Source organism: Arvicola amphibius, chromosome 6, assembly GCF_903992535.2.
Source record: "Arvicola amphibius chromosome 6, mArvAmp1.2, whole genome shotgun sequence".
NCBI classification, from domain to species: Eukaryota; Metazoa; Chordata; class Mammalia; order Rodentia; family Cricetidae; genus Arvicola; species Arvicola amphibius.
This window is the reverse complement of record NC_052052.2, coordinates 124,004,380-124,025,662: the sequence shown is the minus strand read 5'-3', so window position 1 is coordinate 124,025,662 and position 21,283 is coordinate 124,004,380. Positions and strand designations below refer to the sequence as shown.

The 21,283-nt window shown below is 41.9% G+C and overlaps 8 non-coding genes across 8 annotated transcripts; 1 reads left to right on the top strand and 7 right to left on the bottom strand.

Moving 5' to 3' along the window:
* Window positions 1-4,908: 4,908 nt before the first annotated feature.
* On the bottom strand, window positions 4,909-4,990 carry Trnas-gcu. Its single transcript has one exon. It is a non-coding gene; the product is annotated as a tRNA-Ser (tRNA).
* Window positions 4,991-6,798: 1,808 nt separating this feature from the next.
* Trnaq-uug lies at window positions 6,799-6,870 on the bottom strand. The gene has a single exon. It is a non-coding gene; the product is annotated as a tRNA-Gln (tRNA).
* Window positions 6,871-7,418: 548 nt separating this feature from the next.
* On the bottom strand, window positions 7,419-7,490 carry Trnaq-uug. Its single transcript has one exon. It is a non-coding gene; the product is annotated as a tRNA-Gln (tRNA).
* Window positions 7,491-8,681: 1,191 nt separating this feature from the next.
* Trnas-uga lies at window positions 8,682-8,763 on the bottom strand. Its single transcript has one exon. It is a non-coding gene; the product is annotated as a tRNA-Ser (tRNA).
* Window positions 8,764-9,130: 367 nt separating this feature from the next.
* On the bottom strand, window positions 9,131-9,202 carry Trnam-cau. The gene has a single exon. It is a non-coding gene; the product is annotated as a tRNA-Met (tRNA).
* Window positions 9,203-9,595: 393 nt separating this feature from the next.
* Window positions 9,596-9,666, bottom strand: Trnag-gcc. Its single transcript has one exon. It is a non-coding gene; the product is annotated as a tRNA-Gly (tRNA).
* Window positions 9,667-16,101: 6,435 nt separating this feature from the next.
* On the bottom strand, window positions 16,102-16,173 carry Trnaw-cca. The gene has a single exon. It is a non-coding gene; the product is annotated as a tRNA-Trp (tRNA).
* A 2,260-nt stretch (window positions 16,174-18,433) lies between these two features.
* Trnar-ucg lies at window positions 18,434-18,506 on the top strand. The gene has a single exon. It is a non-coding gene; the product is annotated as a tRNA-Arg (tRNA).
* The last annotated feature ends 2,777 nt before the right edge of the window (window positions 18,507-21,283 follow it).

Genomic DNA, 21,283 nt, shown 5'->3' with positions numbered 1-21,283 from the left:
AGATTCCTCTGTTGAGAGTTCTCTGTTTAGGTCTGTACTCCATTTTTTTATTGAATTATGTGATATTTTGGTGTCCAATTTCTTGAGTTCTTTGTATATTTTAGAGATTAGACCTCTGTCTGATGTGGGGTTAGTGAAGATCTTTACCCATTCTGTAGGCTGTCGTTTTCTCTTGTTGACCAGGTTCTTTGCTTTACAGAAGCTTTTCAGTTTCAGGAGGTCCCATTTGTTAATTGTTTCTCTCAGTGTCTGTGCTACTGGGGTTATATTTAGGAAGTGGTCTCCTGTGCCAATGCATTCATGTGTACTTTCCACTTTCTCTTCTATAAGGTTCAGTGTGGCTGGCTTTATGTTGAGGTCTTTGATCCACTGGACTTGAGTTTTGTGCATGGTGATAGATATGGATCTATTTTCATTCTTCTACATGTTGATATCCAGTTATGCCAGCACCACTTGTTAGATATGCTTTCTTTTTTCCATTTGATATTTTTTGATTCCTTGTCAAATATCAGGTGTTCAAAGATGTGTGGATTGATATCCGTGTCTTCTATTCAGTTCCATTGGTCCTCCTGTCTGTTCTTATGCCAATACCAGGCTGTTTTCAGTGCTGTAGTTCTGTAGTAGAGTTTGAAGTCAGGAATTGTGATGCCTCCAGAAGTTCTTTTATTGTACAGGATTGTTTCGGCGATTCTGGGTTTTTTGCTTCCCATATAAAGTTGAGTACCGTTCTTCTGAAGTCTTTGAAGAATTTTGCTGGGATTTTGATGGGCATTGCGTTGAATCTGTAGATCGCTTTTGGTAAGATTGCCATTTTTACTATGTTAATTCTGCCTACCCAAGAGCATGAAAGATCTTTCCACTTTCTGGTGTCTTCTTCAATGTCTTTCTTCAAAGATTTAAATTTCTTGTCATACAAGTCTTCCACTTGTTTGGTTAGAGTTACTCTGAGATATTTTATGTTATTTGTGGCTATTGTGAAGGGTGTTGATTCTCTGATTTCTTCCCCAGCCCTTTTATCATCTGTGTACAGGAGGCTACTGATTTTTTTTTAGTCTTGTATCCTGCTACATTGCTGAAAGTGTTTATGAGTTATAGAAGTTCCTTGGTAGAATTTTTGGGATTACTTATGTAAACTATCATATCATCAGCAGAGTCTGACTTCTTCTTTTCCAATTTGTATCCCCTTGATCTCCTTTTCATGTCTTATTGCTCTAGCTAGGACCTCAAGAACTATATTGAATAGATATAGAGAGAGTGGACAACCTTGTCTTGTTCCCAATTTTAGTGGAATTGCTGGGAGTTTCTCTCCATTTAGTTTGATGTTGGCTGTTGGCTTGCTGTATATTGCCTTAATTATGTTTAGGTATGTTCCTTGTATCCCTGCTCTCTCCATGACCTTTATCATGAAGGGATATTGTATTTTGTCGAACACTTTTTCGGCATCTAATGAGATGATCATGTGGTTTTATTTTTCAGCTTGTTTATATGCTGGATTGTGTTGACAGATTTTCGTATGTTGAACCATCTCTGCATCTGTGGGATGAAGCCGACTGGGTCATGGTGGATGATGGTTCTGATGTGTTCTTGGATTCTATTTGCTAGTATTTTGTTGAGTATTTTTGCATCAATGTTGATGAATGAGATTGTTCTATAATTCTCTTTATTAGTAATGTCTTTCTGTGGTTTGGGTATCAGGGTGATTGTAACCTCATAAAAAGAGTTTGGCAATGTTCCTTCTGTTTCTATTTGTGGAATAATTTGAGGAGTTCTAGTATTAGTTCTTTAAAAGTATTGTAGAATTCTGAGCTGAAACCATCTGGTCCTGGGTTTTTTGTTTTTTTTTTTTTTTTGGTTGGGAGACTTTTGATGACTGTTTTTATTTCTTCAGCAGTTATAGATCGGTTTAATTTGCTTATCTAATCTTGATTTAATTTTGGTAAGTGATATTTATGCAGAAAGTTGTTCATTTCCTTTAAGTTTTCCAATTTTGTGGAGTACAGGTTTTCAGAATATGACCTGATGATTCTCTCTATTTCCTCCATGTCTGTTGTTATGCCCCCCTTTTTATTTCTGATTTTGTTAATTTGGATATTCTCTCTCTCTGCCTTGTGGTAAGTTTGGATAAATGTTTGTCTACTTTGTTGATTTTCTCGAAGAACCAACTCTTTGTCTCATTTGATTCTTCATATTGTTTTGTTTCTATTTTATTGATTTCAGCTCTCACTTTGATTATTTCCTGCCATCTAGTTCTCTTAGGTGAGTTTGCTTCTTTTTGTTCTAAAGTTTTCAAACATTCTGTTAATTCACTAGTGTGGGATTTTTTCCAGCATCTTTATGTAGGCGTTTAGTGCTATGAACTTTCCTCTTAACACTGCTTTCATTGTGTCCCATAAGTATGTTGTGTGGTCATTTTCACTGAATTTTAGGAAGTCTTTAATTGCTCCCTTTATTTCTTCCTTGACCCATTGATGATTCAGGTGAACATTGTTTAACTTCCATGTATTTGTGGGTTTTCTGGAATTAATATTGCTGTTGACTTCTAGTTTTATACCATGGTGATCTCCCCAGTGCTGGGATTGTGAGTGGTAGCTAACAAAGCAGGCTCTAAACTTCTGATGGAATCTGGAAAAGGTCTTCTGAAAAAATATTTCTAATTTATAGTCTCTCAAAGAATGAAATTCACTTTTGGGCAGGTAAATGGGAAACTATCATACTCATTTCTATTTTTAGAAATAATTTGGGATCTGGGTGTTTCTCTCAGTGGTAAAGCACTTACCCATCATTAAATGAAGCCCTAAGCTTGATACTCAGTAATAACAAAAGAAGGAAACAGAGAAACAAGTTATTCGGACATGGTTTATTATGTATATCGCATGCATGTGCTGACACCATAAGCACTCAGCAGTGTCCACTGGTAACAGAAGACACTTCTGGTGTGTGTGTCTCAGTGATGCATCTTCAGGGCCCGAACTAAACCGGGTACTGAGTGTAAGATATTCAATCCTCTGTTGAAAGGCTAATGGGTGTTACTGTTGCCCGAGTTCTATTTGGTTCTTGCTTTAGGAATACAAACACAGACACAGAGAGTTGTAGCAAGCAAGGTTTATTGAAGATGAAAGCAGGTACAGTCCCAAAGGCAAAACTGGACCATCACAAAGGGGTGGGGTGGCCCACAGGGCCTAAGGTCTTAGGTTTTACCTAACTTGTTCACTCTATTCTCTAAGTCTTGAACAGGTTGAAATATCTTCCACATGTTTGTTCAGAACTGATTTATTCTCTCTCTCCCTCTCTCTCTCTCTCTCTCTCTCTCTCCCTCTCTGTCTCCTCCCCTCTCTCTCTCTCTCCCCCTCCCTCCCTCCCTCTCCCTCCCCCCCCCTCCCTCCCCCGCGCTCTCCCCCCCCCCCTCCCTCCCGGCCGCACGCTCTCTCTCTCCCCCTCCCTCTCTCCTTCTTTATGTAACCTGAGCTGGCCTAGAATTCCATGTGTAGCCAAGGACATACTCGAACTTCTGCCCCACCGCCTTCAACCCACCAAGCACCAGGATTACAGGCAGGCGCTACTGCACCTGTTTTCTTCTCTTTGATTTTTTGAAATCATGATGGAAAGCTCAGAAAACCAAAACAGTCCCCACATCTATCTCACCACTTTATAACAGGACAACACAGTTGGGTACAATTAAAACCATCACTCAGGTATTACTATAAGTATGATTACACTCTGGATATATTCCACCTAGAGATTTCAATCCCTTCAGTCCCTCCATTAACATGTGAACACACACACACACACACACACACACGTGCGCACGCGCACACACACAAGCATGCAGTTAGTATAAGCATTTATTGTATAAAATATCTGTTGCATGTTTGATGTGTGCAAAGTTTAAAGATAAAGAGAAATAAGTCAAGTCCCATCGTGCCTCCTTCTCCATGTAAAGTTCAAGTAGAGGCCAGGATGTGACTGCTGGGATGTCCCCTGACATGGAACATCTCTGGGAAAAGGCATAGCATCCACTCTCTGGAGGATCCAGACTGCCCTCTGGTCACAACAGTCACCTCCTATGCACTCATTTACAATTAAAATCAATCGGGACAAAGTTTATAAACTGACTCTAAGCAACATATAATGTACATAAAACCGGGCGGGGGAAGAGTATTTCTACTCAATACCCAGTTTTTGTGAGCCTCTGAAATCCCCTGGGAACCTGCCCAGTCCAGTGGCTGCATTGGAACTTGTTGGGAAGATTTCAGCAACTCTACCTCAATGTCCGTCTCTGTAAAAGAGACAAATGACAAAGAGAAGAAAATTTTCAGAGACCGTCTGTCTTTATTAGTGAACCCATCAGTTTTTTGTGTTTCTGTTATGGGTGGGAAATCTTTTGCTTTGAAAGTAGGTGGGTGGATGTTTTTCCGGGATGGTGTGCTAAAATCAAGACAAAAGTTGTAAGCAGATGGATGGGAAAGACAGACTGGAATACCTAAAGCGATCTCCGGTTAAAATACAGCATTTATTTCTGTCGGTGGAAAGTCAAGGCAGAGGGTTACCACTGATTGAAAAGCAAAAACTACCGACCCGTAGAAGGAATGCCATGCTCAGAAACAGGAGGGGAAGGAAACCGCTCCTACCACTCCTAAAATGCAAAGTCAGTCAGGAAACAGTGGAAGTGCGCGGCAGACGCGAGGGCGGATCAAAGGTGAGATAACTTTGCCACAAGCGTCCTGAAGTCTCAAAAATGTGAGTTTGAGCAAAAACACACATGAAGGAAGTGGGAGAAGAGAGAGGTCCGGGAATCACGCGGTTCACAATCAGTTTTGGAAGAGAAACTTGAAGGTTTAAAATGGCCATGGGGTTCTTCATCACGCCGGGGATAAAATCACAAGCCCACACAACTGTGTGAGAACCAGTCGACGAGGATGGGATTCGAACCCACGCGTGCAGAGCACAATGGATTAGCAGTCCATCGCCTTAACCACTCGGCCACCTCGTCACACCTGCAGAGGCACTATGACAGATAGCATGTTGTATCTTCTTCTATGATTTGGTGTTTGGGTATCTTGGGGAAGGGAGCTGATATTGTTTCTTTGGTTTGGGTTTTTTTTTGGGGGGGGGGATCCATTAGTTTCATTTGGCCCTTTAATTAGACTGTTTAAATTTACAATCTCTGTCACTTCATTACATGTCATTATTGAAACCAAAGCCTTTACTATCTGTAAATGGCCCCCTTAATTTGATAAAAGAAAAAGAAACAAACTGCTGGGAAGAAGTGGCTCTGAATATAACCACAGCAGGAGAAATGAATTAGTCAGACTATTTACGATGACTCACGTTTTAAAACTCACATTGGATTTTTGTCATTTCTATGTGTCCATGCATTGGGCCTCTTGATGATGCAGCTCTCCTTGCTCCCAAGTACGCTTTTAATATAAATAAATGCCTATCACATGACATAATACCTTACTCCGAGGAGTCCAGGTAGGATATGTGTGAAGAACCGGGGAGCTCAGGCAAAGATCACCAGGGACACATTTGCTGTCGGACGGTTTGGACCTGATGCTTTGTGGGTAGGAAGATCATGAGAAACCTTGGAAGACTGAGCAACACGGTGTAGTAAATAGGCTTTGTAGCTTTGTGTGTGGAATTGATGATTTGGGGGAAGGCCCGAGCAAGGTGCTTCATTCTACATTGTTACTGCCAGGCAAAGAGTTCAGATACATAATCACTGAAGTTCTGTAACTGATACACTAAGAAAAGACATTATTTCGTTTAAAAACAATGGTGTTTGTGTGTCTGAATAGATGAGGTGTAGGAGGTGAGAGCGGAAAGCTGTAGAAACTGTGATCTCTACGAATTGTCAGGAGACACCTAGTGCCTGATCGTCCATGCTCAGTCACTATAGGGAAAGGTTCTGCTATTGTATGGTTTCTGCCTCATTTCATCAAAACCAGACAAGCCAGTGTGCTGCAGAGGTGCCGTTAAGTTGCAGAGGTTCAGAAGACAAACCTTAGGGCCTAACCGCGTGTGTCAGGCTAGTTCCGGACATCCAGGACCAGTAAACAATGATACCTGTCTCTGGACACCTGAGAATGTTTCTCTTTTTCTATACGTAAAATCATTATTCTTAAAATAAGTAAATAAATAAAATAGATGGGTTAACATGACCTCCTAATGCAGAATAAATGGAGATGGGACTAGGGCTTCATTGACCCCGAAGGAAGAGCAAGGATCTAGGATTTGTTCCTGAGAAGACGAAGTGTGTGTCTGAGGGCACATCTATGTAAGCATACCGGGTATACTCCCGGTTTGGATGAAAATTAAAAGCAAGGACACCAAAAAAGACAGACTCACTGAGAGTTGAAGTTCAGGTGCTAAACAGTATATACCGAGACTCTTGAGTTGGATAATTACTGAAAGCCTTGAAGAAAAGGAAAAACTGAAATGTGAAAACCAGAAACACTTGCGGCTAGTGCATACATCCTGAAGGTGAACTCATGGATAATTCAAGAGACTAGAAATGTGGGACAAAGGGTGGAGAAATAAGCAATGGGCGAGACACATTTTAGAGTCTAGCGTAATAGCCACTATACCATATAATTTTTACTTATATGTTGGAGAAGTTTGTTGCTACAATTTTTTTTTTTTTTTTTTGCATTTGAAAATATACCTCGAAGAGGTTCCAATTAGATCCCTTATCACACATACACTTTACATAGGCCGGAAATGAGTGTAAGGGAGGGTTAATTCACCCACTGGAAGAAGTAGGCAGATTCATCATGGAAGAAACTCAAAATGTAAAGAAGGTCCCACCGAGATTTGAACTCGGATCGCTGGATTCAAAGTCCAGAGTGCTAACCATTACACCATGGGGCCCTACATAGGATTTTTGCTTCTTAATAAACTACCTGAAGTATCTTTAAATACATTTTAGTTTCAAAAGTTAAATAGAATTATTTATTTATACCAAGTTTACTCAGATAGAAAATGCACCGAATAACTCAGGTGCTCTGTTTTGTAAGAACCAAATTTATACATAAAATCTACTTAGGCCAAACAATACTGAGTTAGTCTTTTATATAGGAATTCAGTCAGCTCCGTATCCCTAATCCTCGGGTCTGCGCACAATTTCGCCAGATTAGGGTAATTCTAGTTTCCAACCCCCCCCCCCCCCCAAAAAAAAAGAAAGAAAAAAAGAGGCACAGGAGACACGTGGATTCTTGGTTTATCTCAGATGTTGGGACAGAGTAGTTCTAGAAGCTTCTGATGTTGCAGACTGGGCAAGTTTTGCATACTGGGCGAGTTTTTAGATGAAATGAAAAAGATGTCTAGATACTTTAATTTCCGGGAGTTGGGGGAGCGGCTCAGAATGTGTTCAGAACACATTAGTAAACTTGTGTGAGAGAAGCGACAAAATTCACATGAGGTCCCACCGAGATTTGAACTCGGATCGCTGGATTCAAAGTCCAGAGTGCTAACCATTACACCATGGGGCCCATATCAGCTGATCCTCTTAGCAAAATTTAGACAGAGAATGAGGAGACTAAATTCATATTTTCATACTTTTATGATCTGGATTTACAGCCTGTTTCTGCACTGCTAGATAATAACGTATGTATAGCTGCTCCTTGAGAAATATGAGCTATGTGTTTGCCAGACCTGACATTTACTGCACTGGAATTTACAGAGAAAAAAGTGCCTGCGCCTAGGAATCTCTTGGCATAAACAGGCGTATGGAAAACGCAAGAAAGGAGCTAAACATAAACTGAGAAAAACTTTTTTGTAATTAGGGAGATAAAATAAGTTGCTTTACCTATACATTTACTTCTTTCTCTTTATCCGCATTTCACAATTGAAGCACGATTAGTAAAAACTCAAGAGAATGAAATTGGGGTTCAACATGAAGATCCGAAAAGGAAAACAGCCAGCCACTGTTTTCGGACCTCAGTCCGAAATGGCAATCCTGCCTCCACGAATCTCAGAATGAGACTGTGTCTGAGAGTTGTTTTCTCCCGTTTTGTAATCCTCTCTAGGGCTGGGATTAAAGGCGTGCACAGCCCGGTCTCTACGGCAAACTAGTGTGGCTACTGGGGTTAAAGACGCTATCATAGCTGCCTGGTCTAAGGCGGCTAGCCAGTGTGATTGTTTTACTTTCCCGACCCTCAAGCAAACATTATTTATTAAAATACAATTGAAATGCAAGTGCACACAATGAATCGATTGCTAACGTAATACTAATATATTTTATTATGTTTACTTTTCTGTACGACAACAAATATCTGTATGCATTAGATATTGAGCGTTTTAAATAGCAATAGATGTATTTTTAAATCAAATTTTAGCCAAAGACAGTCTTGAAAATTGTCTTGTATTTTGACTCAGAAATTTGTCCTTCGAAACAATCTAGAGGCAGACCAAACTAGAAATTTGTTTGAAATATTGATTTCAAAACTTTAAATATACTCTGGAGTACAGCCGCAATCTGCTGCGTGTGGCCAAGGTGTAAAACGATTAAAGTGGAAATAGATGAGTACGCAGAAGTTTGAGGATTAAAACTTTTTTCTTTTATTTCACTATCAATCCTGTCCTAGATTGTGTTTTGTTAAATTCAAAAGAAGACAAGGAAATTAGAATTATGTTTCGAACCAAAGTTGGTAGGGACCGTTCCTGCCAAGAAAACACAACTACGTAGTCGGCAGGATTCGAACCTGCGCGGGGAGTCCCCAATGGATTTCAAGTCCATCGCCTTAACCACTCGGCCACGACTACGAAAGCAACTAACTGTATAGGATATATTCCCATGAGAAGTACTTTTCTTGTTTTATAAATTTTTTTTGAGATGTTTCTACAGTGTAATAGAGATAAACGAGTTGTCATCATGCTTTAAAAAAAAAGGCTAAATTTGAAGATTGGCACACAGTAATTGTACCCTTCTGATGGGGGACGTCCTCAGCAGCATGCAGAGACGCAGGCCAAAGTGACCCCGAATCTAGGAAGCTGAGTGACAGACTCTCCAAGGCGCTGAATACAGGAAATAGTTATTTATGACATTACTCAAAAGTCTATTCTAGGCGTCTGGGACACGCCTTGCAGAAGGTTTTTACGGAAACTTTGCCTACCTCTTTTCAAAAGGTCATAGCAGAGGATGGTTTCGATCCATCGACCTCTGGGTTATGGGCCCAGCACGCTTCCGCTGCGCCACTCTGCTTACGCACAGCAGCTTGTTCCTTGGGCGTCTTTATTCAAGACAAAAAGTGTTCAGCCTACTAGATTTGGGGTGGTTTTGTCTTGCTTTTTTTTTTTTAATCATTTGTTTATTGTCGGACATAAAATGTAATTCCAAATCTCTACATGACTGCGCTGCCCAGTGCCCAATTCATCGGTTTAAGATTCTTCCCTATGAAAATCAGTCAGCTGAGCTCAGGAGCTCGTTAACAATTGTTTCCGGTTAGAAAACCAAAGGTACACTAAATGTCAAAATTTTAAATATTAATCTTTCAAAAACTTTGATTTTGCTAAAGTTCTCACCTTTAGTACCCGTAATTACTGTTGTTTCTTTTCGTGTTTTCTTAGAATAAGAAATTCTCAAAAAGTTCAAATGTGCATTGGCCGGGAATCGAACCCGGGCCTCCCGCGTGGCAGGCGAGAATTCTACCACTGAACCACCAATGCAACCGTATGTGCGTCCTTGTTTTTTCTCCTTATAAATGTATTTTTGTACCGTCTTACCCTCTTTGTTGTATGGAAAGAGTAAACATACCTAGAAAATCACTTCCCCAACAATTTTTAAAGAATTATTTAAAAATAGAGAATATCTCTTCTAAAAAAAGAGATTTTTATTACATGAAAAAAAACACTCTGAAATTATACAGACTTAAATTAAATTAAAGCCAGTCATTTCTGTGATCTCTGTGAAACCCATCCCATACCTACCCCAGACCCCTGAGCCCGGACCGTAACCCATCCCCGGTTAAGAGAGAGATAGAGACACGCACACACAGAGCAGGGGAAGAGTCAGAGAAAATCAATTTATGTGCGTCAGATATTGAGGGGTTTATCTGGATGGAGGCTCTCATAGGACGAAGTTGTGTGAGTAGCTGTGGCCATCGGAAGACATCCATGGGCTGAAACTTTTCTCTTCGAAGTTATTCATTCGACTCTTGGATAGAAGCCTGTTACCGAACATGTACAAAATATTTTAAAGCCACCCCAAAGACTGCATGCAAAGCAGTCATTCAGAGACTTCCACCGACATTCTAATGGGTATTTCAAGGAAGTCCTGGAATAAACAAACACTTACTTGCAACATCTTGGTTCCTGAGCAAATATCTGAAGGATGGAACGCCAGGTTGATGGAAATGGGGAAATAAACTCATGTTAATAAGGAGAGTAAACCAGTGGGATATTTTCAGTCCTCACATTCTCCAGCTCCCAGAAAATATAGGAGGAAAAATAAAATTACTTTTAAAAAGTGTGTAGAAAAACTAGTAGGTAATCTTACAGCTGTCTTACAATGAAGTTAAAATACTAGTAGTTGGATGTGTTGGGGCAAGCCCTTAATCCCATCCCCTGGAAGGTGAAGGCAACAGGTCAGGAGTTCACGGTAATTCTTACCTATCAAGAAGCCCCAGGTCACAACTGACCTAAACTATATATACAGACCCTACCTCAAATCCCCCATGATTAAAAGTGACTGCCAAACTGGCAGGCTCTGAAATCACTGAATGGGGAAGTTTCTAGGAATGTCTGCGAGGGATTATCTAGATTAGGAAGGTTCCATCCCTAAGGATGGAACCATTCCTTGGGTTGGGGTTCTGGACTGAGTAAGACAGAAAAGCAAACTAAACACATGAATTCATCACTTTCTGATCCCTTATCAGTTACTTTGCCTGCCGTCAAGTCTCTTCACCGTGATGCAATCTCTGGTCTAGAATAAACCCTCCTCCTTGAAACTGATTTTTTTTTTTTTTGTGGTGTTCTATCACATCAATAAAAAAAAAGTACACCTTGACTTTAAAATACACTCCTTCGCCTACTGAAAACTAAAGCCTATGTTCTGGTCTGAATTTTGTTAGTTTGGGGTTGCTGCTGTTTGGTTCGTTTTGTGTTCTCAGTCTTTGAATTGACACACTAGGAGAATACATTAGGTAGAACCTAACATTTTCTTCCCAAACGTTGGAGTCATTGAGGCCAGTTAACACACACTGTCACTAGAAGACACGCTCAGTCAGAATGGGAACCGAGACACAACTGCTGCACTCAAGAAAACCGAGTCGAAGCAAAGCAGAAGCACACACAACGGACTGAAAACTGATGGGTCGCTGTAAGGTAAAATAAAAACATTCACAGAAGCCATCAACCTCCACGCCGTAAGTTTCAAGCCCTGGGACAAATGGCTGAGGGGCCATATCAAAGCTGACGCTGGCCTGGCTGCCAGGCTCTCCCTGCATCCCTCAGTCCCTACCTAGTGCAGGGCCATCATAACAGGCAGGCCCGGTCCCCTACCCTAAACTTCTCCAGCCCAGACACTGGGCTGCCCATCTGCCAAATGCACTTCCCTCCATTAATCCAACCATTTTGTTTACCCGTCCTCTTTGGGCCTCCTGACTCCTGCACCTGGTTCTCCTCTCTTGGTCAATTTCTTGGCTTAGACTGCCCCTTCCCCCCTCCCCTTCTCCTCACTTGGCTCAGGGTCATGTCCACTCTGGACTCTCCCAGATGTCTCTGCCTCTGGCTATGCTCTCCCTCCTGTCTACAGTAAAGTTTCTCCTCCACCACACCCAGGAGCGGTCACGTCCTTTCCTTTTATTTCTTTTTCTTTTTTCTTTTTTTCATTTGCAAACATGAGCTCCTTTTCTAGGATTTAGACCTCAACTACATCAGCAAAACAAAGCAGTAACCTTGTTACCTGAAGTAACTAGGCTCTAAGGACAGATTCTTTTTTATATATATTAAAAATCAAAATCAGTGTTCTGATGTTAAAAAATGAAAATGTCACCGAGTAGTGGTGGCACAGGCCTTTAATCCCAGAAGGAGGCAGATCTTAGAGTCTGTGGCCAGCCTGGTCTACAGAGTATTCTGGGACAGACGGGACCACACAGAGAAACCCTGTCTCAAAAATAGATGATAGATTAGATAGATAGATGATAGATAGATGATAGATAGATAGATAGATAGATAGATAGATAGATAGATGATAGATAGATAGACAGACAGATAGATAATGCCATTTCTTAGCTTGCAGGGGAATGTATTAAACTAGAATGCTCGCTATGGTAGTCAATGCCTGTAAACCTGAGGCAAGAGATTCAGAGGTTTAAGTTCACCCATCGCCATACAGCGAGCTTAGGCCAGCTTGGGCTACATGACACCAGGTCTCGGCTGCCTCCTGACCTTTGCCCCCCGACCCAAATCTTCATTAACCGTGGGTTCTCCAGAGCGAGCTAGTGATGAGGAGTTCCACAGCACCCACAAGGATGTCCCCAGTGGCCACACTTTAGTCAGGCTTCTTGGGGTCTCTTGGCATCATGGCCTCCACCTTGTCCTGTCCAACCCAGTTTTAGTAAGAATCCTGCCAAGCCATGCCACTTAGTGAGGATCCTTCCTAACGGTCTCTTCTCAGTACTTTACCATCTTTGCCCTGCCCTCACCCAGGCACTGTCTATAAACGCTCAGGAGCCCTTGCGGTTTGGAGTTGAGGTCAGCTGTATATGGCCGTCTCTTTCTCTCCTGTACGCACTCGAATTGAATCTTCCCTGACAGCTGTTTAAAGGTTAATCATGTATTTGGGTGTAAGGGCACATAAATGGACAGAATTAGAGTACAGGCAGTTGTGAACTGACTGATGGGAGCGCTGGAAGACTGCCCTCTGGTTCTGGGAAGCTAGTACCCAGCTACAATCACCCTTGACCACTGAGCCGTCTCTCTGAACCCGTCCTGCCATTTTATCAAATGTTAACAAATGCACTTTAACAACATCAGAAGAAAGGACCATAGGTGGTGGAGGGAAATTTCGTTCAAGTTGCAATACAGTCTAATGAATTGCCCAAGTGGTTTTTATTATTATTATTATTATTATTATTATTATTATTATTATCTTCTTAATTCTTAGGTGCTCTTCTGCACTGTGCTGCAGTACACAACAGCAGCAACTGAAATTCTCACTGCTACTTTCTTGAGTTAGAGAAACCTGTTTTTTCTGCAGTACCATTCCCTACACATAAACCTTTATCTAGACTGTAATCAGGGTATGGTTGCCAGCCTTCCCACCCACCCCTCGTTCTTCAATAGCTCCCATTTTTTTATAGCACACACTTTTGTCCTCCCACCTTTATGCCGCACATTTTGGCTCACACACTCTCTGGACTCCGGCGCTCTGGCTATCACACTGCCAGCCAGAGGCTGTCGTCAGTCCTACAGCTCGGGGCTAGACCTGGGTGGGGTATGGCCAGAGTCTATCCTAGTCACCAACTCACATTGTCTCTTCTCAACACCGAACAGCCAAAGCCCTGGATGGGATTCATTTTCCTAAGAAACTAGCACAAGATATCTGCTGATCATTTTCTAACAGAATTCATATTTTCTACTCTTCAAGAAAAGATTTTATCATATAGATCTGAAAAATACAGGTGAGAACTCACACAAAAAAAAGCAAACAAAATACTGCTTAATCTTCTACCAACAGGTAGATGCTGTGAGTATTAACAGGAATCATTAGTTATTCACATAGAACACAAGGTGTAAAATAACTACACACATCTTTCAAGTTTCTTTGTCTGCTTTTCTTTTGCTTACTTGGCTTTTGGTGTTGTTGGTTCTGTTTTGTGACAGGATTTTGCTATATAGCCATGGCTGCTCTGGAACTCACTATGTGGGCAGATCGGAATGGCCAAGCCCTCACAGAGATCTGCCTGCCTCTGCTTCATGTACCACCATGCTCAGCCATTCTTTTTCAGAACACCTTGTCAGAGACTACAGGCACAAAAGTCCTGTGGAGAGAAAGCACAAAATGCACTTTGGGGCCTGAAAGGCCAGTGTGACAAGGGGGCTAACAGGCGCAGATGCCTTCCAGGATAAGATTTATAATTATAAATTTATTATAACCAACATAATTAGAAGTCAAGTGCATGTCTGTAATCCCAACACATTGGAAACTGAGGAAGGAGTATTTAAGACCAGCTTCAGCTACATGCTCAAAAAGCATAATACAAGCATAACATTAAAATACCATAGTGGCTCCACAAATGTGCACAGTGTTGATTTGTCTCTTAAAACGATCTTAATTTTAAAGCAAGCATAATAAAGACACTGATCTAATTGAGCAAAAGAAAAAAATGGGAAGATAAGTGAATAGATTCATGACTGTATCCTTCTGACTTACACATCAGACAGGCAGCTAGGTAGTTTTCAAATGTATGATTTATAGTTCACAAAAAAGGGGAGAACAATTTATAATAAATGGATCTATAACCTAACAAGCCAGCCCTAAGTGATATCTCTGATAACTGGAGGTAGAGTTCACCCATGCACAGTAGGTGGTGGACCAGTCTGACTACATCCTAAGGATGGAAGCCATTTTGCTATAAGGTCAGAACAAGTTCATTTCTGTTTGCTGCAAAGTTCAAGCTGATGGTGCATTAACCTGTTTCTGGAATTCAACATGCTCCTCATCCTATGGAGTTTGACTCACACTTTGAATATGCCCTGATAAGATGTTCTGCCAAATAATTTTAAAATGTTCCTCCAATGGCCAGATGGTGGAGGTGCACACCTTTAATCCCAGCATTTGGGAGAAAGAGGCAGGCAGATCTCTGTGAGTTTGAGGCCGGCCTTGTCTACAATAGCTAGTCCCAGGACAGCTAGGGCTGTTACACAGAGAAACCCTGTCTTGAAAAAAACGACAAAACAAAACAAAAAAAAAAAAATGTTCAGCCAAATTTCTATGAAACCAAAATTTCTCTGGAAATTTCTCAATCCCTAGTCTTACAGGGTTTTTATTTTTGTTTTTGACTATATAAACCCTACCTCCTCCTATGTTCAATGATATTTTTTCAAGCCCTGGTTTAGGGAGATAGCCCTGTCTGACAGAAAATAAAGCTTGCTTAATCTGACCAAAGAATTTTGGTAATTGTCTTTATTCTTCTTTGGAGGGATTAACATATGTAAAGGTAAAACAAAACTGATTGCAAGTCCAATAACCCAGGGCACAGCAAGCCACCACATCCGCTGCTGGGAGGGTCAGTGAATAGGATGCTGGTTCTGCAGTATCCTTAGGAGCGATGGTTCTTGAAAGCGGCAGAGACTAACCAGATCAACCAGGGTGCCGAGATCCAGATGCGCAGTCTGATGTTGCTAGTACTTGAGTCTTGAGTTGAGAGGCACTCTGGCGACTAGCTCTTCAGAGTTGTCTTAGTTAGGGTTTCTATTGCTGTGACGAAATACCATGCCCAAAAATCAAGTTGGGGATGAAAGGTTTATTTACACTTCTACGTTGTGGTCCATTATTGAAGGAAGTCAGGACAGGAGCTCAAAGAGGGCAGAAACCTGGAGGTAGGAGCTGATGTAGAGCCCATGGAGGGTGCTGCTTACTGGCTCACTCCTCGTGGCTTTTATAGACCCCAGGACCAACTGCCCAGGGAGGGAACCACCCACAAGGGGCTAAGCCTTCCCGCGTCAATCACTCATTAAAAAAATGTCCTGCGGTCAGATTTTAAGGAAGCATTTTCCCAGTTGAAGGTCCCTCCTTTCAGATTACTGTATCTTGTGTCAAATTCCATATTAGCCAGCACAGAGGTTTATCCTATCCTTGCTGATTTTTGGTCCTTCCTCCTGATTACTGCTGCTTCAGGCTCCCAGACCTTACTGGTTGGTTACTCAGGCGCAGTCTTCTGCGGTTAGCTGGGTCTGATGTCAGGAGTGCTCCATCCTGTGAACCACCACATTTAGTTTTATTTGTTCTAAGCGTTCTCTACAAACCCTTGAGAGAGTATCAAAAGATTGGGATTCCACTTCCGAAGAGGGAAGACACATCAGACACTGTACAGTCCTCAAACTACATCTTACAAGAGGTTGTTAGAATTTTCTTAAACCCACCCTGACCAAAACACTTGACCCCGACGTGATTTGAACACGCAACCTTCTGATCTGGAGTCAGACGCGCTACCGTTGCGCCACGAGGTCACAGCCTCACATTGCTTTCAGGCTAATTTAAGGGTCCTAACAGACTTCTCACCTGTGCTAAAATAGTTACTGTTATTTTGAAGTTTGATCTACTGTGTCTTCACAGTGCACAGTTTCATTACGGTCTTTCCTGACAGAGTAAGGAATTCCCCTACTTTAACCGTAACTCCCAAACGCGCTTGCGTCCTACACACGGTTTTCTCATTTGGTTTCTATTTTTTAGAAAAAAAAAGTTGTATGGAGATTAGATTCGCAGCAAACAGGACCAAGAAACATCTCTTCCTTCCCCTAGACCAGTGTGGCTAAGCTTTGCAATGCGCCACGAGAACCTTGGAGGGCCACAAAGTAGGGTCCCCAAAGCCTCGCCTCCAGGTCAGAGTTCACCGGCTTCCCGGCACTCGTAAAGACTCCACGGCTCGCTCAGTTCACATTAATAACCCCCAAGCAAATCAGCCTTACTGAGATAGTGCTCAGTTCCGTGAGTCTCAGAAATCCCTCCCAGGATCAGCGGCAGCACGGATCTATTATTGCTGTTCTTCCTGGGGTAGGGGGAGGGAGTACTGAGTTTTTGCAAAGAAGCAAAGGATTGTATTTGAAGCAAAGCGGCCGGCTACTTGAGCTTGAGTGCCCAAGAGCCTTTTACTACGAGTTTTAAGACAAGATCTTGCCTTAACCTTCAAACTCCCAGTCCTCTTCCTGCAACTGCAGTGTTGGGACTCTAGGCCTGTACCATCATTACAAGGCTAATATTCTCCTGAAAAGGAAGGCAAATCTGAACAATCCCTTTGTTCCTTATTCTCAAATAACCTCTACACGCCAACTGTTCTTCGTTGCTTTTAGTTGATGACAAGCGGCTCTGACGGGTGGGCCATGGTAACAACTCATATAGTTTGATTCATTCACTTTGTTCTTGCTCCTCGGCCCATTAATATCTTCAAAGCAAATCCCTGAGGTCAGATTTGAGACTTGATTTTCTCTCTCCCACAAGCTGGAAAAAGTCTTAGAAAGAGTAGCCCGTAAAATCAGGCTAGAAACATATTGTGAAGAAGATAAACTTCCAGTTTGAGGCTGGTCTGGGGCTACCTAGTGAATTCCAGGATATCCCAATCCATAGTGCGAGACCCTATGGGGAGGAAGGAAAGAAAGAAGAAAGAAAGAAGAGAGAGAGAGAGAGAGAGAGAGAGAGAGAGAGAGAGAGAGAGAGAGAGAGAGGTGAAGAGAGAGAGGGAGTCACAACGGCTGGCCTTCTAGGATGGATAAAAACAAAATATTAGTCATCTAGAGCTGCCATAATGAATACTGCAGGGTGCAATATTTAAACAATAGAATTTTTGTTTATTTGCTTGGTTTTTGCTTTGTTAACTGTGATGATATACGTGTGTGTGTGTGTGTGTGTGTGTGTGTGTGTAAATATATGTATGTATGTATGCACAGACACATATCAAAACAAGAATTTCTTCTCTCATAGTTTGGGAGACTACAAGGCAAAGATCAAGAATTTCTTCCTAAGGATTCTTTCTCTTGGCTTGGTCTTCTCCATCTATGTGGTCTTCTGCGAAAAGCGTCCTACTACCTTCTTGTACGGGTGTAAGGATGGCAGTCGCATTGGCCCCACCCACAGAAAAAGAGGGTTTGCGCACATGAATCTCAGGGTTTTGAAAGACACAGCGAACCACCCGCATGCCGCCTCAGAAGAGTCGAGTGCTGACCCCATTTCTGTGGATCCTAACAGAAGTGGCGAGCGGTACAAACCCCTTTGCCTTCTCCTGTTCCAATCTCAGGATGGAGTTGAGCCTTCTCGGGGTTGACAGGTCGATGTTGCTCCTCCATCAACTGTCCAGATTAAAAGATTTCTGATCTCCACTCCTAAATCTCTTCTGTACTATCCGAATTTATGTCTGAGATCTGTTTGCATGGGGTCTGTGGAGAGCACAAGGTGAATTCTTTACCTGGAAATATCGCAAGGTAGCGGCGGCTCCAGCGGTACAGCAGTGGTTCCCCTCCTTCAACTCCCACTGAAAGTCCTAGAGCTCACGAAGGCCTAGGAAACTTGCTTCCGATCGAACGATTAAACAACAAAAACTGCTATCGATAACTGAATCACTAAATTTCTATCTTCAAGGATTTCTGGTTGAAACTCCATGATATTTATTTAAACTTATTTCACCAATAAATTTGTAATAACATCGCTAACAATCACGAGTCATGAAGAGAATAGATTTTTTTCGAATGACAAATGAGCAGGAACCCCTCCATGTGGGACCACGTGGCCTAATGGATAAGGCGTCTGACTTCGGATCAGAAGATTGAGGGTTCGAATCCCTTCGTGGTTGGTTGGCATTGCTTTTACATTTTATTTTCGACCACATTAGGCCACCTGACAACCGCCTTCTGACAGTTATTTACTACTGGTTAAACACAGAAAAGACCAAAAACATTTAACTGAATCTAATCACCCGAACAAAGAGATACCGATTTTTTCGTTTAAAGACAGTAAAAAATAAAAGCTGCCTCAAGGGAAAAGGAGCCTAATCCCTAATGTGAGATATTCGAAAATACAATTTAATTGAGTTTGATTCTCAAAGTCTTTTTGTTTGTTTCTTTTTGTTGTTTTTTTGGGACAGTTTTTCTCTGTGTATTCCAAGTTGTCCTGGAACTTACTTCTGAGGACTAGGCTGGTCTCAGACTTAGAGATCCACTTGCTTCTGCCTCTCTAGTGCTGGGATTAAAGAGAAAAGTCTATATCAGAGCATAACAACAAAACAGAATTCTGGGAAACTTTGCCAAACCAAAACAAAAAAAAACAAAAAACAAAAAACAAAAAAACAAAAAAACGCTGAAGTTGCCTTTATAGTCAAACAATGAACCAACTTGGTCTAGATCCTTATTAGAAAAATAGCTAGCATGCCTGTAATCCCAGCACTCAAGAAATGGAGACAGAAACATCATTACACGTTTGAAGACCACATGGTCAATACAAGCAATTTCAGGCAAGTAAGGATTGCTGAGTGAAACAAGTTCTGAGAGAGAGAGGGGGGGGAAGGAGGGAGAGGAGAGGAGTGGGTAAAGTAGAGAGAGATGAGAGGGGAGAGAGAGGGGGGAGATCGAGGGAACCCTTGGAAAAGAAGCGCTCATGTAGCATGCGCTGCGCTCCCTAGAGGGTCTTTAGCTCGCTTTCTATTCCCGTTTCTCTCTCGGTTTTTTTTGTCTCTCTCTTCTTCTCTTGTTTTTCCTTCTTTCTCTCTCTTTCCTCTCTCTTTCTCTCGCTCTTCTTTCTCTCCCCTTCTCTCCTTTTGTTTTTGTCTCTCTTCTTCTCTCTCTCCTCGTCTCTCCTCCTTCTCTCTCTCCTCGAGCGAGAGAGCCTGCTCTTCTAGAGAAATTTTTAAAAAGAACAGAATATTATTAGATACTCTTAAAGAATTGCTACATTGTCTTCCAACATAGTAGTTTTTAGATAGATAGATAGATAGATAGATAGATAGATAGATAGATGATAGATTCATGTGATTCATGTATATATATTTGTATATTTAGTCATATGTCCCCCTAGTTAATTAAATGCTATTCAATTTTAAAAAGTAGATGAAACTAATGAACAGTTACAGGTTGACTCTAGGTGATGATGAATATACAGACAAATCCCTCTTTTCATCTTCTTTATATGTTGAAAAACATCATAATAAAAAATTTGACTGAGTGTGGTAGCCCACAACTGTAATCCCAGCCCTCAGGCTGGGGCAGAAAGATTAGAAGTTGGAGGCCAGCCTGGGTTACATAGCAAGATTCTCTCTCAGGTTTTCATTTTTATTTTCTGTTTAAACTAAAAAGAAAAAGAAAAGAGTTTTTGTTACTCACAAAAAGAGCCTGAAGGATGGACACATGGCTGCCAACAGACAGAGCAAAGATCAGAGTAAAGAAATCTTTGCTGTGTGAGAAAGGACAAATTTTCTAGTCTCAAAAAGTGATCTGGGGAGGATCAGAAAATCCTAGGTGGAGCTAAAAGTCACAGCCTCCTAGGCTTCTTTCCTGTCAATTCTAGACAGAAGGGCAATCAGGTATGTATTTTCCCTGCAATGTGAAATAGCCCTGTGGACACAATCTACCTTCCATGATAACTCCAGGGTGAGTCCTCATTGCCGCCCCTCAAAAGCAATGCTTCATCTGGGCAAAGCTTTCTTCCACCACTGCCGTGTTCCGTGAGGTTTAAGTCTAGAACACAATGTCATTGCCTCTGGTTTAGCTCAACCTTACACATCACTCAGATCTGAGTTTAAGGATGATTCAGTATTTATCAAAGTCCCATGCAAGGCTCAGAGCTTAACCAAAAAATTAAATGTATGGTTGGAACCTGTCTTCACATACCTTGGGGTGTAGAGTGACTCTAGGGAACACAAGACCTTTGTAGCTGGGATCTAGCGTGTTTCTCAGTTACTACAGCACAATGTACTATTCATTTTATTTTCTTAATTACATTTATTTATTTGGGGGTGGGGGACATGTGCTGTAGCGATCGTGTGGAAGTCAGAGGACAACTTTCAGGAGTTGGTTCCCTTCTTCTACCATGTGGATCCCCGGGCCTTCACCTGCTGAGCCATCTCCCTGCCCCGCACGTTTCATTTTTATCACTTACTTTTGTATGCTTACACTAAAAGGTCTTGAAAGAAGTGGCTCTAATTTCAGATTCCTTTGAGACAGGGCATCGCTATGTAGCTGAGGCTGACCTCTAACTGTGCATCAAGACCAGTCCCCAGTCAGTGACCACCTTACCTTTGCCTCCTGGGTGGCTGCGGTTATAGGCACGCTCACCACACCTGGGAGGATGGCGCATTTGGAGGTAGGGTGTTTCTTTAGGGAACGTGTGTAGACAAGCAGGGAGGGATAACTAGGGCACCTAAATACTCGGGAGCCAGAAGAGAGGTCCGCGCATTGAGCAGTGATTTTCAGCCCAACATGAAACTTGCGCGGTGGGTTTCTCAGCTGTGGATGAAACCCAAGAAGCCCTTGCTTTCTCACTGACGCATCCACAGACACGGAGGCCGCGGTAGTTTCAGAAACGTGAGGTTTATGGGGTTCTGTCCTGTCGTTGGGGGTGTTCTTTGTACTTCTAAGC